The 13,618-nt window shown below is 38.2% G+C and overlaps 1 pseudogene; it reads left to right on the forward strand.

Moving 5' to 3' along the window:
* The first annotated feature begins 11,078 nt into the window (after nucleotides 1-11,078).
* LOC115872042 lies at nucleotides 11,079-11,226 on the forward strand (annotated as a pseudogene).
* The last annotated feature ends 2,392 nt before the right edge of the window (nucleotides 11,227-13,618 follow it).

Here is a 13,618-nt window from a genome sequence, read left to right on the forward strand (position 1 = left end):
CAGAGTAGATGAGTAGGGCATCCTACATTAGACACATATGCACACCAAATTATCTCACCAAAAGTATAAAAGGAGAACACACAGACTGGCAAACATTTTTTGAAATGATAGACCAGGCAAAGTCTAATCTCTAAAATCTATAGAAACTTCACATCAACAAGTAAAAGAAAAATAATCCGATTTAAAAATAAGCAGAGGACATGAACAGACATTTTACAAAGAAGGCAGTCAGGAGGCCAACAAACATGTTATTTGTAATCATTAGCCAATAGAGAGCTGCAAATCAAAACTCTATCACCTCACCCAACACTAAAAGCAAAATGTAAAAACAAACAAATCCAGAAAACAACAAATCTGGTCTGGTCGCAGATAAGCTGGAATGTTCAAACATTGCTGGTGAGACTGTGAAAGGCTACAACCACTGTAGAAAGTGGTATGCTGCTTCTTCGAAATATCATCTGACCCAGCAACCCAACTTGAAATACATCCTAGAGAAATAAGAGTGTTACATGAAAAGATATTCACACTCATGTTCTTCACAGCACTATTATAATAGCCAAAACATTCAATCAACTTAAATGCCCATAAGTGGAAGCACGAACGGTATATACATATGACAGAATTCAAAGCAACATTGAAAATAATGATGAATGTGGAAAATACTCAATAACATGGATGAACCTGGAGGACATTGTGGTGAGTGAAGTTACTCACACCCAGAAGGGAAACTATTACATGAGGCCACTGTTATAAAAAGGCAAGAATAGATTTTCTCATTTTTAAAGCATCCTTGATAGCTTACCAGGGATAGGAGTGGAAAGGAGGGAAGAGAAGTCACAGCCTAAAGCATAAACAAATGTTCACTTGGGTGAAGAGGAAATCGATACACACTAAGAGGGAGATGAGGAAACAATTATGGAGATTGAGGAAGACACTGGTAAGTTTGCAAGAATTGAAGGTAGCTGAGACAAAAAGTTATATACACAATACTGTAATAGCGATGCCCTTTGTTTATGCTTGGATAGACATGCAGGCTAAACAGATGAGAAGCACAGTGAGAGTATACCCATGAATCTATATCAGTTTGACAGAAGATATTTGTATATGAGTATTTACTTTGTGGCAAATACACCCACGGATGTAGCGGAACACACAGTGACAAAGTGAGTTTCCAAGACTAGCTCTTTATGGGATTAGAAAGCTTTGTGTTTCTCCCGCAGAGTGGCTAGTGGTTTTAAACTGCCGAACTTGTGGTTAGCAGTCTAACATGTAACCAGTACTCTACCAGGGCTTCTTCTTAGACATAAATGAGCACCTTCTGAGAATGAGCCACAAAGTCAATTAGCATAACATAGTTCACAAATATAATATTCAACATCCTACTTTGGTGAGTAACATCTGGGGCCTAAAAAGTTTGCCAACTAAGATGTAAGTCTCTTCCTGGCCAAAGAAGATAAGAGTAGCAAAAATATACACATGGAAATAATTAATCCAATATACTAATGGACCATGCAAACATCATTCTCTACCACCCTGAGAGCAGAAGAACTGATGGTGCCCGGCTAACATGACCAACTGCTCTGACAAAGATGACATTAGAAGGTCTTGAATAGAGTGAGAGAAAAATGTAGAGCAGAAGTTAAAATCATGAAAAAGACCAGACTTACTGATTGGCCAGATGGAGGACCCCCATAACTACGGTGTTGCTCTACAGGTCTGAAACTGAACTCCCCTCTGGGTCAGAAAAATCAAGTATCCAAGATGAAAAGGACAGCATTTATCTCACCTAATTCACAATAAAAGGTTTATTTTTTGAAGTGAAATACAAGGGGGTACCCCAGAAACCCTTTTCCCCCAAAAGCTATATATTTAAAGTTTTTAACAAAACAACCTTATCACCTTCAAAGTACTCTCCATTAGACAAAATGCATTGGTCTAATCTGCAATTCCACTCTTGGAAACATTTTTCAATCTCTTCTCTTTGGAGGGTGGCCAGTGCCTCCCTAGTTGTCTTCTTCACTTCTTTTATGTTGTCAAATCACTGTCCTTTCTTGTCCTTCATTCGCAGAAACAAAAAAATGTCACACGGAGCAAGGTCGGGTGGGTAAGGTGCGTGTGGCAAGAGAGGCATGCAGCTTTTTGCCGAAAACTGGCTCACGGAGATGGCTGCATGAGCAGGTGCATTGTCATGGTGGCTAAACCAGTCCCCAGTCTGCCACACATCAGGCCTTTTTGTCATACACTGTTACGCAATCTTTTCAGAACCTCTAAATCAAAAGTTTGAATAACAGGCTGACCAGGTGGAATGAACTCCAAATGCACTATCCCCCTCACATCACAATATCACATCTGATTTTTTTGGAGGGGGGGGATCTATATCTATAAACTTTAATTAACTTAACCAATGTTTATATATTTATATAATTAAGTGACACTTTGTTCATTATACTGTGCAATATCAGTTGTCACATTTTTTCATCACCCTGAAATGAAACCCTGTACCCCTGACGAATTTTTTAATTTTACATGCCCATGGTATCCAATAATAACCTCTGATTTCTATACATTTGAGTATTTTAGATATTTCACAAACATGGGATCATACACTATGTTTCCTTTGTGTCTGATTTATGTAATTCAGCGTAATGCTTTCAAGGTAAATCCATGCTATGGCATGTTTCAGAATTTTATTTCTCTTTGTGGTTAAATAATTGTCGATCATATGTATATTGTAGCTTTATTTGTTTCTTTGTTTATCATTTGAAATGAACATGTTTGTCACTAAAAACAAAGGTCCATTTTAGTTTTACATTTTCTCCTTTGTTTAGCCACTATTTAGGTTGGAGGGATAAAGAATATGGGGGGATTTTTGTTGTTGTTTGCTTTTTACAGAAACATACTGTATATATTTACCCAGCCCATATCAATAAATCAAATAAACAACAATAACATGTTAAACCCTCCACACGTGTGGTTCTCTTTCTTTCTGTACACCCATCATAATTCCTCTCCACTCCTCAATATCCTATCCCTTCCCTTTCCCTGGTCCCACCCTTATTCCTGGTCTCCTTGTAGATTATGAAAGTCTTGTCATTGGGTATACAAAACATGTTTCTTTTTGCTTTTACTTTAAACAATGGTGTTATGATATTTACCTTTGTTAGATTGACTAAGTTTGCCAAGCAAATGTTCACTAGTTTTGTCCATGTCTTTTAGTGTTTAAGAGAGTTGTCATTGTTTTTTACTGATGCATAATATTCTATTGTGTTGATGTACCAGAGTTTTTTAAATCTATTCTTCTATCTTAGAGGTGTTTGGTTGTTTCTGTGTTTTTTGCTATTATGGAAATTACTGCAATAAGCATAGGTGTGCATATGTCTGTTTGTATTGTATTCTTTTTTTTATTAGGGAGCATAACCAGTGGAGATATTGCTGAATCATAAGGTACTTGGATTTGCATTTGCTTCAGAAAGTTCCATACTGATTTCCATAGTGGTTGTACAATTCTACAGTCCCACTAACAATATAAAAGTACCTCTGAGTACTGCTTTTACTGTGTCCCAAAGGTTTTCATATGTTGTATTCTCATTCCCAATTTGTTCCAAGGAATATTTTTATTTTTTTGACATGAGTGCAAAGAAACTTAGTTCAATGACCCAGATGCAGGATCCAGATTCAGCATAATTCAAAAGGAGAAGAAACAGCTGCAAACATCAAGTAATGGTTGGAACTTGAAATATATGAAGTATGAATCTAGGAAACTTGGAAATTTTAAAAACTGAAATGGAACACATAAAAACTTACATTCTAGGCATTAGTGAGCCGAAATGGATTGGTTATGGCCATTTGGAGTCAGAAAATGATACAGCGTACTATTCTGGGAATGAAACAATTAAGAGGAATGGTTTTGCATTCATCATCAAAAAGGGCATTTCATGATCTATCTTCAAGTACTGTGCTGTCTGTGATGGCATTAGATCTATCCAAATTCAAGTAAATTCAATCAATATAACTATTATTCAAATGTATGCACCAACCACTAAAGTTACTGATGAAGAAATTGAAGAATTGTACCATCTTCATTCCGAAATTGATAAAACATGCAATCAAGGTTCATTGTTAGCTACTGGAATTGGAATTCAAAAGTGGGAAACAAAGAATAAGGAACAGTAGTGGGAGGATATGGCCCTGGGGATAGAAACGACGCCAGAAAGAGCATGATAGAATTTTGTGAGATCAACACATTTTTCTTTTTGTTTTGTTTTGTTTTGTTTGACCAATGAATTTTTCATAGCAAACATTTTTTCAATGACCAGGAGTGCGCCTAGAGAAATAAAATCATAAATATGGGCTTCTTAAATTGGCTCTCTAGCCTGGTTAGTCTTAATAGCACTAATACTGCTGCTTCTATGCCCAAAGCAAGGGTAAGTTTGATACTCTTACTAATGCATGGTGTGAAATAGCAAAGCTAATACCTACAGTAGCACCACCGATAGATGAGGTGCTGGGTAAAGGAGAGGCGCTGAGTGATCGTATCTTTGCTATTTTCCAGGAGTTTTATCAGGATGACAAGTATAGGGAAGCTGGTTGGCTGGTCCTTCTTACAATGGAAAGTGTGATTAAGGAGAGGGATGGTCTCAGAGCCTCAGAAGCGTACCTCAGGTGCAGACTAACACATTATGGTACCAGGAGCAGGGTACTGGAGAAGCAAATCATAAGATGGAGAGTAGATGTTTGTTTGACCTCTCCCTCATGGAAGTTTTTCTTCTTTGTCTAGCCAGAGGTCAGATGAAGCCACACTGTTTACTCAGTTGTTTTCTGGGGGAAATATGGGAAGTATTAATATAGAAAGTTTGTAAGCCCACTTGCTTTCATCCACTAAAATTTGATCTTTAGATGGGTTTAGGAGATGCCTGCAAAGAAAGCTTTGAAAAGACATGCCACGCCCAGTGCTTTGGAGTACTCAGGAACCAGTAGTCTTTGTCAGAAGCTGGAAAAAATCTGGCACCTTGAAGAAAACTCCTCTGTAGGACTGAATGTTAAAGGGATCCTGTGAGCAAGCTGAAATGCTTGCTAGGTGACCACCTGGATCTACTTGTTGAGTGGAAGTGGGAGAAATGCAGCAAAAAAGAGATGCGTTGAGTTTGGCCACTGACGCCTGTGGACTTGGTTTACTGGAAAAAAAGGAGAAGACAAAAATGGGCTGACTGGTCTATAGTTCATGACCTTGCACAAGGGGGCTAGGCTTGTTGAGTATGGGCGAGAGCCCATAGTCTAAAGGCAAGGCGACCAATGGGCACCGTGTGGAGGCTGAGTGAGGCAGCCCATATTGAGTTGACCAGAACCCGACCAGCTGGAGAATTTTGAGCCTGTGAACTGCTGCATATTGTTGCTGACTTTATGGATGGCCTGTCTGGATTTGACTTTGCTTATAGATGCAGACGTCACAAGTTCCAACTGGAATGAAGATTTTTCATATCAGAAAATGATTGCCTCCTCAGAGCACTGGGCTGATGTAAGTGGGCAATATATAAATTGGATACCCAAAATTGGGGGAAAAAGACAAAAAGTGGTTGGCTTACAAACTTTCATAGGTGGGGGAACATATTCACAGGATTATAGGATTAAGGTGTAGGTGTTACTTAATTGCAATTGTGAGGCTAAAGAATTATGTACAGGTGCCAAGTTGGCAAGAGGTGGATTGATATACTTAAAGTTTATTGTGCCAACTTGGCTGATAAACACATGTGGGATTAATTGAAGGGTGGAGAGATAAATGGCTCAGTGAGCCTTGCCTTTCTAGTTCTCGGGTCTCTTACTTTCTGATGGTCAGATCAGGATGCAGCTGCCTGAGCCAGATCCCTGCTTCAGCTGGCAAGGCTCACTTCCTGCAAGACATCCTGAGAAGAAGCCACATGGACCTACCCCAATGCAGCCCTGGTGCTGGAGCACCGTGTGGAGACCCCTGCCAGTGCTGAGATACTTACACGTTCACTGATTCGGCTTTCCTCCTGCAGTTGGCATCAATACATGTGTTTTTTGAGATGGAGGAGGGCTTTGTGTATTGGTGTTGGACATATGGGTTAATGTTGGACTTGTGGGCTTGGGCAGCACTGGGTTGGGATGTTTTCTTGACGTGCACTTAACCTTTATATAAAACTCTCTCTTATACATGAGTTCTGTGAATTTGTTTCTCTAATGTACCCGGACTAACACAGTCAACAACACAAATGGTAACTGTACACATGGACTTCTCCAGATGGGATACACAGGAATCAAATCGAAAGCATCTGTTGGAAGAGATGATGGAGAAGCTCAATACCAACAGCTAAATTGAGGCCAATGGCTCACTGTGTAACAGAGCTTCAATTGCTCTTATGTAAGTTCAAGAATATGAAAATAAATTCACAAGAGCTAAAATTGGCCTTGAGTTTATCCGACCTGACTTTGACAGCTTCTCAAGAACAGAATAGATGCATTAAATATTAATGACAGATAACATGTAGAATTGCGGGATGACATCTAGAACAACATGCATGAAGAAAGATAAAGATCGTTGAAAAGATAGGAAAGAAAGAAAAGGTAAAGTGGATGTCAGTAGAGACTCTGAAACTTGCTCTTAAACATAGAGTAGGTAAGGCACATGGAAGAAAGCCTGAAGTCAAAGAGCTGAAGAGAAAACCCCAAAGGGCAGCTCAAAAAAGAAAAAGTAAAATATTAGTATGAAAATGTGCAAAGAACTAGAATTAGAAAAAAAAAAAAGAATAGCATGCTCAGCATGGCTTAAACGGAAAGAACTCAAGAAAAACATTGAAACCTTGAGTTGCAATATCGAATGATTCTATGGGCAAAATATCGAATGATGCAGGAAGCATAAAAAGAAGGTGGATAGAATACACAGTTCATTGTACCAAAAGAAATAGTCGACATTCAACCATTTCAAGAGGGTGCATAAGAGCAAGAACCAATGGTACTGTAGGAAGAAGTTCAAGATGCACTTAAAGCATTAGCCAAAAATGAGGCTCCAGAAATTGATGGCATACCAATTGAAATGCTGCAACAAGCTGATGAAGCACTAGAAAGAAGCACTTATTCATATGAGCCAAGAAATTTTGAAGACAGCTACTTGGACAACTGACTGGAAGAGACCGATGTTTGTACCCGTTTTGGTGGTAGGTGACCCAACTGATTGCTCAAACTATAGAACAATATCATTGATATCACATGCAAGTAAAATATTGCTGAAAACCACCCGACAAATGGCTTCAATGGTACATTGAGAAGAACCTTTTGTTTAGGCCAGATTCCAGAAGAAGATATGAAACAAGAGATAGCATTGTTGACATCAGATGGATCTTGGCTGAAAGCAAAGACAAGCCAAAAGATGTTTACTTGTGTTTTATTGACTATTCAAAACTACTCAACTATGTGGACCATAACGAAGTATAGATCGCCTTGAGAAGAATGAGAATTCCAGAACACTACATTGTACACATATGGAATCTTAATTGCATCGAGGCAGTTATTGGAACAGAACAAGGGAATGTTTCATGGTTTAAAATCAGGAAAGGTGTGAGCCAGGGTTGTATCCTCTCACCTTACTTATTCAATCTGTATGATGATAAATAATCAGAGCAGCTGGGGTATATGAAGAAAATTGCAGTATCATAATTGCAGGAAGTCTTATTAACAACCTGTGATATGAAGGTGACACAACCTTGCTTACTGCAAGTGAGGAGGACTTGAAGCACTTGCTGATGAAGATCAAGGATTGCAGCCTTTAGTATGGATTCCACTCAATTTAAAGAAAACCAAAATTCTCACAACTGGACAAATAGGTATCATCATGGTAAATGGAGAAAAATTTGAAGCTACTAAGCATTTCATTTTGCTTAGATTCACAGTCAATGCTCATGGAAGCAGCAGTCAAGGGGTCAAATGACACATTTCATTGAGCAAATCTGCCACACAAGACCTCTTTAAAGTGTTGAAAAGCAAGGATGTTACTTTGAGGATAAAGGTGCACCTGACCTATGCCATGTTATTTTCAATTGCTTCATATGCATATGAAAGTTAAACATTTAATAAGACCTTAGTTTAGATTTCCACGAGAAACCTTAGGACAAAGATTAGACTACAAATAATTATTTGAAATGTAATCCTAGGTAACTCTAATTTATGGGCAAGTAAGTGAAACTAGAGAACAACGAAGTACAGCTGGAAAGGGGAAGGGAAAAGCAGTAGATAAAGGGTTTATTATCAAGCAAGTTACCACTCTCAAAATGTTTTAGAGCTTATTTCTACTAGGTAACTTTGAGAAAACACATGGCTCAGAGTAACCACTCTTTGGAGCTTCCTTTTCAATAATTGTTGTTATCATTTATTGTAGGTTGCTTTTGTAAAGTGTTAAATCCCAGACACGTCCACCGTGGCATGTTTGGACAAAGGCAGCAATGGTATTCAGAGAAAGCCTTCAAGTAGCTGTAGACAGTTGATGACATTTGTAAGTGCTCTAAGCATGCACGGACCAAAGTGGTAATGGCAAGGACAACTACAGCTTCTCCCTCAAGAAGCAGACCAGGGAAACGGTGGCCTTTGTAATGATTGGCATTAGGGTAACTGATCACAGAAAGCCCCGTGCGGTGGGGGGAGATAAAATTGGATCAATTCCTCAAATCACACAATTCAAATATCATATAGATCAGAGGTTTAAATGTAAAAAAGAAACCATATATCTACTGGAAGGAAAATAGGGAAGAATTATACCTAGAAGTAGAATAAACATTCCTATGACTTGAAATCCAGAAACAATAATGGAAATATAGGCAAATTTTATTGTGTAATGCTTTAATTTTTTCATAACTAAAGACCCAATAAACAAAGAAAAATACAAATGTCAAGATTAGAAAAATATTTTCAACTTCTATCACCAAATAAGGGGTTAACTCTAATATGCAAAGGCACTTTAAAAATAAATGAGGAAAAAAATGAACCATCCTTTAAAAATGGACCAGAAAAATGAGCAGTCAGTTACTGGTGACATTGAGAATTGGAATTCTTGATATTGAAAGAAGTAGATACACATGTAAGATCAAAGAGGTTAATTTAAAACTTGTGGTCTGGGATTTGAATTTTAAGTATCTGCAGCTTTAAAATAAAATCCTAGCTCAGTCCCCTGAAAGGGATTAGATATAATGACCAGCACAAGAACAAGGAGCACTCCTAGTTCCCAGATTGTGGTCTTGAAAAAATCATTCCCTCTAAATAGAATCAGAGCTACTTGGAGAAATTCAAGGTCTCTGGCAGGAAATGTACAAGATGAGCCTGGTACATCTTGTCATACCAGAAATTAGGAAGCTATTATTAGATTAGTGTGGTTGTGTCAAAAGGACGCAGGAACCAACTTGATGAGACTCCCACAGATCAGAAGAGGACGATTTGAGCACTTGAAATGACAAGGTCCATGACTGAAGCATAGCTTTCAACTAGTTCATAGCAACATTTAAAAATAATGAACTAGTCACCGCTGAAAGTTGCTAGTAACTATACTTATTTTGAAATTTGGTAAACCCAGAGAAAGAATCAAGATTTATTGTGTCTCTCTTAAATAAAGTGTATCTCAGGGTAACCAAATACAAAGTAGATAAGGTAAAGTGTCTCTATAAAAGTATTCCGTCTTATGAATGAATAAATCATTACATAATTAGAATCTTACCATTTTGCAATACTAATAATTAATGGATCTAGACTTTTATCAATAGCTGCTAACATCTCAAAAAGAGAGAGGGCCAGATATATACTATATGACCATTATGGAAGACTGCAACACCACCTATTTTTATTCCCTCAATATGAATTTAATAAAACCTTTAGATTCAATTGCCAAATCATTAGAATACATAAGACAGAGAAACACAAAATTCAGGTTGTAGGAAATTCGACATGATAAATTACTTTATTTCTTCAATAAATAAGTTTCAAGAAGATAAAATGAAATGGAGCCGAAATCTACTGATTAAAAGAGACTTTAGAGATATATCAACCAATCCCAACATGTGAATCTTTATTGGGTCCTGGTTCAACAAATAAATTACTAAAAATATTACATTTATGAGATAATTAAAGGAGCAATGGTGACATGCGGTTAAGCGCTGGGCTGCTAACCAAGGTCAGCAGTTTGAACCCACCTTCCATTTTATGGGAGAAAGTGTGACTTTCTCCTTCTGTAAAGATTTAAACCCTATGGTGCATGTATCCTTCGTCTTACAGTGTTGCTACAGGGTTTATTCAATGGCCATGGTATAAAACCTTAGAAACTTTAACAGTAGATATTTGATGACTTTAAGGCACAATTAACTTTTAACATGAAATAATTATATTTGGGTATGATCATGATTATCTTTAAAGAGTAATGAAACATTTATGGATAATATTTGATTCTGATACTTGCTTCGACATAAATAGAGGTCAGTGTGAAGTTGTCAAATATAAACTAGAGTTCATAGTGCATGAAGTCAACCACTCTCTTACCTGTTACTGCAACTTCTTTTGTATTTTTGTTCTGATGGTGCTCTAATCAAAACATAAACTTTATTCAGGCAACATTCCTCTTCCTTGATTCGTTGGCCTCCACAGGCAATGGCGAAACTGATGTAACCAACGAAACCAATGTTACCTCCATCTCCTGTTCCTTATGGCACTGACATGGAACTGTATTTCTATAGTTCTATGTCTATATTTATCTTTGTATTACTCTTCCCATGCACGAAAATAGTTTCCCAATCTTTCACTGTGATCCTTCATCAGTTCATCCAGTCCTAGGTATTTAATCCTTATTTTCTCAGTCTGGAGTTAGCAGTTTCATGAACTCATCTGCTTCTTTTTTCCCCCTCAGATAACTGTAGATGTTGTTTATTTTAGCATAGCTTCTTGACATATTGTGCCGAAGACATATTTTATATTTTATATTCCACACCTTTCCTTTAAACATAAACCTTTTAAAATTTATTATTTAAAAATAAGACGGAAAAGTAAATTTAAGTTCTGTTGGAAGATGTTTATTAATGTTGCTGTCTGGGATCACTTCTCGGCCTTTTGGCTAAGATCAAGTGTAGTAATGTTGCTATCTGGGATGAGCTGGTATATCATAATACAGTTGTATTTTTTATTCAGAGGTAACCAACATCTTTTTAAAGAAAAACTTTTTTATAAATTAGGTGAAGGTTTATTGAGCAGATCACCAGTTTTATATTAAAAAAAATCAACAAACCTCCAATACGTTGTTCTATGTCTATGATATTTTGCTCATCTCTCTTGTTTGATATTGTCATTCCCTTCATCAAAGTCAACACTTTAAAAAAAGATATAGCATCTGGGATCTTAAAGGATTGAGGGTAAACAAGCGGCCATCTAGCTCAGAAGCAACAAAGCTCACATGGAAGAAGCACACTGGCCTGTGTGACCACGAGGTGTCAAAGGGATAAGGTACCAGGCATCAAAGAGCAAAAATCATATCATTGTAAATGAGGGGGAGTGCAGATTGGGGACCCAAAGCCCATCTGTAGGTAACGGGACATGCCCTTACAAAAGGGTAGCGGGAAGGAGACGAGTCAGTCAGTGTAGCAACAATGAAACATACAACGTTCCTCTAATTCTTAAATGCGTCCTCCTCACCATTATCATGATCCCAATTCTACCTTACAAATCTGGCTAGCCCAGAGGATGTACACTGGTACAGATAGGAACCGGAAACACAGGGAATCTAGGGCAGATGATCCCTTCAGGACCAGTGGTGAGAGTGGCGATACCAGAGGGTGGAGGGAAGGTGGGGGAGAAAGAGGGAACCGATTATAAGGATCTACATATAACCTCCTCCCTGGGGCATGACAACAGAAAAGTGGGTGAAGAGAGGGAGACGTCGGACAGTGAGAGATATGACAAAATAATCATAATTTATAAATTATCAAGGGTTCATGAGGGAGGGGACAGCAGGGAGGGAGGGGGGAAATGATACCAAGGGCTTAAGTGGACAGCAAATGTTTTGAGAATGATGAGGGCAACGAATGTATAAATGTGCTTGACACAATGGATGTATGTGTCAATTGTGATAAGAGTTGTATGAGCCCCCAATTAAATGATTTCTTTTGTGATAAAGTGAAATTTCTCAATGTTGCTCTTCTAACCATGTCTCTGTCACTCCCACCAAATGATTGAGTGCGACTATGCAGAGTGTATGTGAAACAGTAATAGAGGGGATTGTTGAGTTTTGGCTGCCATTCTTCTGGCTATCAAAGTGTTCTCTCAAAATCAGAAACAGAGACTCCTACGATTATCAAGGAAGAAGAGCCACAAGTAGAGCACATTCAAGATCCCTGCCTAAAATAATGGAGGAGGACACTAGGGGCATGGGGGGACATGGACTGGAGACCATGGAACAGAGCAAAGGAGGCCCTTCCAGACCAGAGGCTGAGGCAAGAAGACCGTGTGCCAGCGCAAAATACCACCGAGACCACGAGACTGTGAGTCAGAGCCGTACACAGGCTTTGTGGCCCATGACAACAGAGGCCAAGGTACTATACAGCTGAGAGGCTGAGGACCAGAGAGAGACTTGGCTGCTGACCAAAAAGAGGCACTGATGTGGACCAAAGACTGTATCCTTAATATTTTATGATCCCGGGTTTTAGTAACCTATAAACTTCCCTAATAAATTCCCTTAATCATGAGTATTGGCACCTCTGCCTTGGGGCAATAAACTGGGGCCTTGTGAACAGTTGGATTCTTCTTTCCATTTGTGTCGTCAGAGGAAGTCTGATGTGGCCCTTGCACCTTTTCCACAGTTTTTTGTGACAGTAGCCTCATGCAGTATTTTTCTTTTTGTGATTGACTAATTTCACTAAGAATAATATCCTGCAGGTTTATTCATGTCATGAGGTGTTTCACAGATTCTTGAAAGTTGTCTAGCTCTTGTAGTGTAGAGGTTATGTATTGGGCTGTGATCCGCAGCATCTGCAGTTGGAAACCACCAGTAGTTCTACGGAAGACTAAGTTTCCTACTAAAATGTCTACTAATAAGCATTTAAGTGGAAATATCTGTTCATGATATGAGTCTTATTTCTTTAAGCTATATATCAAGTAGAGGAATTTCTGGGTCATATTTATATTCCCATATTTACAGGAAATATCATACCGATTTCCACAGTGGTGGGACTGTTTTACAGTTCTTACCAATAGTGTATGAAGAGTCTAATCTCTCTGTACCTTCACCAGCATGCACTTTTCTTTTATTAAATGTTTATATCAATGCTATTATGAGGTGGTATCTCATAATTGCTTTGATTTGAATCTCTTGAATAGCTAGCTAGTGATCACGAGCATTTCTCCATATATGTTTGTTGGCTGCCTGAAAGTTTTCTTTTGTGAACTGTCCGTTGATATCCACTGCCTATTTTTTAATTAAAAAATATAACAGTTTCATTGACATATAATTCACATATCATACAATCCAATAGTTCAAACACATTAAAAAGAGTTGTGCAATCACCACAATCAACTTTAGAATATTTTCTTCTCTCTTGCACCAGGTATTATTAGCTCCCCGTTTCTCCACAACCTCCCCTGC

Source organism: Echinops telfairi, unplaced genomic scaffold (assembly GCF_000313985.2).
Source record: "Echinops telfairi isolate 266 unplaced genomic scaffold, ASM31398v2 ScPeMD7_7419;HRSCAF=8457, whole genome shotgun sequence".
Classification (NCBI taxonomy): Eukaryota; Metazoa; Chordata; class Mammalia; order Afrosoricida; family Tenrecidae; genus Echinops; species Echinops telfairi.